This window comes from Rhinopithecus bieti, unplaced genomic scaffold (genome assembly GCF_001698545.2).
Source record: "Rhinopithecus bieti isolate Rb0 unplaced genomic scaffold, ASM169854v2 scaffold_3203, whole genome shotgun sequence".
In the NCBI taxonomy this organism is placed as follows: Eukaryota; Metazoa; Chordata; class Mammalia; order Primates; family Cercopithecidae; genus Rhinopithecus; species Rhinopithecus bieti.
The window spans coordinates 4,342-9,362 of NW_016803958.1; the positions used below are offsets into that span (position 1 = coordinate 4,342).

The 5,021-nt window shown below is 39.7% G+C and overlaps 1 pseudogene across 1 annotated transcript; it reads right to left on the reverse strand.

The window, feature by feature from the left end:
- LOC108521366 (high mobility group protein B1 pseudogene) lies at positions 1-610 on the reverse strand (annotated as a pseudogene). The gene has a single exon (XR_001883173.1). The product of XR_001883173.1 is annotated as a high mobility group protein B1 pseudogene (transcript).
- Positions 611-5,021: the final 4,411 nt, after the last annotated feature.

Below are 5,021 nucleotides of genomic sequence, written 5' to 3' on the forward strand. Positions count from 1 at the left end.
TCGATATGCAGCAATATCCTTTTCGTATTTTTCCTTCAGCTTCGCAGCCTTCTTTTCATAAGGCTGCTTGTCATCTGCAGCAGTGTTATTCCACATCTCTCCCAGTTTCTTCGCAACATCACCAATGGACAGGCCAGGATGTTCTCCTTTGATTTTTGGGCGATACTCAGAGCAGAACAGGAAGAAGGCCGAAGGAGGCCTCTTGGGTGCATTGGGATCCTTGAACTTCTTTTTTGTCTCCCCTTTGGGAGGGATATAGGTTTTCATTTCTCTTTCATAACGGGCCTTGTCGGCCTTTGCCATATCTTCAAATTTTCCTTTCTCTTTAGCAGACATGGTCTTCCACCTCTCTGAGCACTTCTTAGAAAACTCTGAGAAGTTGACTGAAGCATCTGGGTGCTTCTTCTTATGCTCCTCCTGACAAGTTTGCACAAAAAATGCATATGATGACATTTTGCCTCTCGGCTTCTTAGGATCTCCTTTGCCCATGTTTAGTTATTTTTCCTCAGCGAGGCACAGAGTCGCCCAGTGCCCGTCCGGCTCTCACTTGCCCCGGCGCTGTCTCTATGGAGCTCAATGTACTGCAATGGCTGTGAGAGCGGGAGCCAGATGCACCAAATGCATTTCAATGATTCTGTTTTTGAGTGTGGAATGGATGCTTACTTTACAATCCATAATACATATTTTTGTGATGCTTAAGTTTTATAACAAGCACAAATAACTTTTAAATAAGCAAAGAGGTTTTAAACTATATTTTTACTATATCTATGGCTGGAACCCTTCCATTTTGACTGTTCCCTGCATTTAATTTACCATAACTAGAAAACAGGAGGTCTTAGGCCCACCACTGTGGACCCAGACTTCAAGCCTGCCCCAGCACCAAGTTAGCTCCTATTGCCCAAAGCTCCAGGCTTGCCTCATGAACCCAGCCTCCAGGCACATCCCAGTTATGGACCCACCCCCACAGTCCCAGGCTCTAGGCTTATCCCAACGGAAGACTGACCCCATTAGCCTCAGTGCCAGATCAGTTCTCATTGGCACGAAGCTTTATGCTGGCCTCTTACCCAAGTTCATGGCCTGCCTCAGTGCCAGGATGGACCACACAAACCCAGATTCCAGGCTGGCCATGCAGACACAGGCACTAGGCCAGCATACCTGAGAACTCCAGCAGAAAATTTGCCCATGGTCTTCATGAGATGACCCATCCAGAATCACTAGCCAGGCAGACTGGTAAAGGGCTTTCCCTGCTGAAGCAAGTCTGTAAAGATTGAAAAAGTGTGCCTACTTGTTCAAATGTGCAGATACCAATGCAAGGCCACAAGAATAAAAAATAATCAAGGCCAGGTATAGTGGCTCATACCTATAATCCCAGTACTTTGGGAGGCTGTGGTGGAAGGATCACTTTAGTTCAGGAATTCAAGACCAGCCTGGGCAACATAGGGAGACCCCATCTATACAAAAATTTAAAAATTAGTCGGGCATGGTGATACATGCCTGTGGTCCCAGCAGATATGGGAGGCTGAGGTGGGAAGATTCTTTGGGCCTAGGAGGTTGAGGCTGCAGTGAGTCGTGATCACAACACTGCACTGCAGCCTGGTGACAGAGTGAGACCTTGTCTAAAAAAAAATTTTTTTTGGCCAGGTGCAGTGGCTCACGCCTGTAATCCCAGCACTTTGGGAGGCTGAGGCGGGCAGATCACGAGGTCAGGAGATCGAGACCATCCTGGCTAACACGGTGAAACCCCGTCTCTACTAAAAACTTCAAAAAAAAAATCAGCCAGGCACGGTGGTGGGTACCTGTAGTCCCAGCTACTCAGGAGGCTGAGACAGGAGAATGGCATGAACCCAGGAGGCAGAGCTTGCAGTGAGCCGAGATCGCGCGACTGTACTTCAGCCTGGGCGACAGAGCGAGACTCCATCTCAAAAAAAAAAAAAGTTTTTAAATAATAATCAAGGAAACACGATACTACCAAATTAATAAATTAAAGCACCAGTCACCGATCCTAAAGAAATAAATATCTATAAACTGCCTGAAAAAGAATTCAAAATAATCACCTTAAAGGAGCTCAGTTAATTACAAGCAAACACAGACAACTAAACAAAACCAGAAAACATATAAACAAAATAAGAAGAGGTTCAATAAAAAGAAACATAAAAAAGAATGAAACAGAAATTCTGGAGCAGGACAATACAATGATGAAACTAAAAAAGGCCATACAGAGAGCTTCAACAGAAGACTCTCTGAAGCAGAATAATCAGCAAACTCAAAGACAGGCCATTTGAAATTATCCAATCACAGGGACAAAAAAAGAATGAAAAAGAGTGAAGAAAGCCTATGGGATTTATGGGACACCATAAAGCAAGCAAACAAACAACGATCACAACAACAACAACAAAACTATAGGAATCCCAGAAGGATTCATAAAAAGGAGTATAGAAAGAGAAAGGGTCAGACAACTTAGTTAAGTAAGGGAATGACAGAAAACTTCTGCAATCTGGATAATAAAGAGAACATCCAGACCATGAAGCCCAAAGAAAGCCAAATAAATTGAATGTAAAGAGATCTTCACTAAGATATAATATAATCAAATTAACAAAAGTCAAAAAAAGGGAGAATCATGAAAGTAATAAGAGAAAAGCGACTTATCACATAAAAGGCAGTCTCCATAAGATTATCCATAAGACTATCACCAGATTTCTCGGCAGAAACCTTGCAGGCCAAAAGGGGTTGGGAATGATACATTCTACATGCTGAAAGAAAAAAAAAACTGCCTAGAAGAATATCATAATATAGTCAGTAAAACTATGTTTCAAAAATAAAGAAGAAATTATTTCCCAAACAAAAAGTCGTGGGAGTTCATCACCACTGCCCCACAGAAAATGATGAGGAGAGTTCCTCAAGTTATTAATAAAAGAAAAGGATGCTAACAAACAATATGAAAACATATAAATGTTTAGGAGTGTGCGTCCCACACTCCTAAATCAGCAGCAGATACAGCAAGACGTCATTTTGAGAGCCTAGTCCACAACAGACTGTGCACTACCCTGGGGCCCAGCAGCACCAGGGCTAGGGTGGGAGTGAAGCACAAGCTACAAAGAATAAATGCACCTCAATGTGATAAAGGCCATATTTGACAAACCCACAGCTAACTTCATAAAAAAAAAAAAAAAAAAAAAAAAAAAAAAAAAAAAAACTGGAAGCTTTTCTTCTAACAACTGGAACAAAACAAGAACGTCCACTTTCGCCACTCCTATTCAAAATAGTACTGGAAGTTGTAGCCAGAGCAATCAGGCAAAAGAAAAAAATAAAAGGCATCCTGACTGGAAAAGAGGAAGTCCTTGCTGATGAAATGATCTTATGTCTGGAAAAACCTCAAAACTCCATAAAAATCTCCTAGATCTAATAAATAAGTTCGGTAAACTTGCAGGATACAAAATCAACATACAAAAATCAGCAACATTTCTATATATTAATGAACTAGCTGAGAAAGAAATCAAGAAAATACCCCATTTAAAATAGCTACAAAAAATGCCTAGTAATAAATTTAATCAAGGAGGTGAAAGTTCTCTATAAGTAGAACTAAAAGCACTAGTGAAAGAATTTAAAGAAAACATTAAAAAAAAAAAAAGACATCCCATGTTCATGGGTCAGAAGAGTGTACATTATTAAAGTGACCAAACTGCCCAAAGTAATCAGATTTAATGCAATCGCTATCAAAATACCAATGTCATTTTTCACAGGATTAGAAAAAAAAAATCCCAAAAAAGAACCTGAATAGTCAAAGCAATCCTGAGCAAAAACAACAACAGCAAAACAAAACAAAACAAAACAAAACAAAAAACAAAGCTGGCAGCATCATATTACCTGACTCAAAATATATTACAAACCTGTATTAACCAAAACGCATGATATTGGTATAAAAACAGACACATAGACCAATGGAACAAAACAGAGAATCCAGAAATAAATCCACATATTTACAGCCAACTAATTCTTGACAAAGCAATCAAGAACATGAATTGGGGGAAAGACAGTCTCTTCAATAAATGGTGCTAGGAAAATTAGATATCCATATGCAGAAGAAGAAAATTGAACCCGTCTCTCACCATATACAAAAATCAACTCAAGATAGATTAAAGACTTAAATATAAGACCTGAAACTATAAAACTACTAGAAGAAAACATAGGGAAAATGCTTCAGAACATTGGTCTAGGCAAAGATGAAATGGCTACAACCTCAAAAAGACAGACAACAAAAACACGAATACACAAATGGTACCATATTAAACTAAAAGGCTTCTACATAGCAAAAGAAACAATAACAAATTAAAGAGACAACCTGTTGAATAGGACAAAAATATTTGCAAACTATTCATTCTACAAGGGACTAATATCTGGAATATACAAAGTATTCAAACACCTCAACAATTTAAAAAAATCCCATCAAAAAGTGAGGTAAAGGACATGAATAGACATTATTCAAAAGAAGACATACAGAGGTGGGTGCGGTGGCTCACTGCTGTAATTGAGAAGTTTGAGACGAGCCTGCCCAACACAGTGAAACCCCATCTCTACTAAAAATACAAAAATTAGCTGGGTGTGGTGACGCATGCCTGTGATCCCAGCTACTCAGGATCCCAGCTGAGGCAGGAGAATCACCTGAACCCAGGAGGTGAAGGTTGCAGTGAGGCGAGATCACGCCCCTGCACTGCAACCTGGGTGACGGAGCAAGACTCCGTCTCAAAAAAAAAAAAAAAAAAAAAAAAAAGGCATACAAATGGCCAAACAAGTATATGAACAAATTTTCAACATCACTAATCATCAGGGAAATGCAAATCAAAACCACAATGCAATATCATCTTACCCCACCCAGTAAGAATGCCTATTATTAAAAAGACAAAAGTTAATGGATGGTGGCAAGGATGCAGAGAAAAGGGAATTCTTATGCACTGTTGATGAAAATGTAAATTAGTACAAGCTCTGTGGAGAAGTGTGTGGAGATTTCTCAAAAAAAAAAAAAA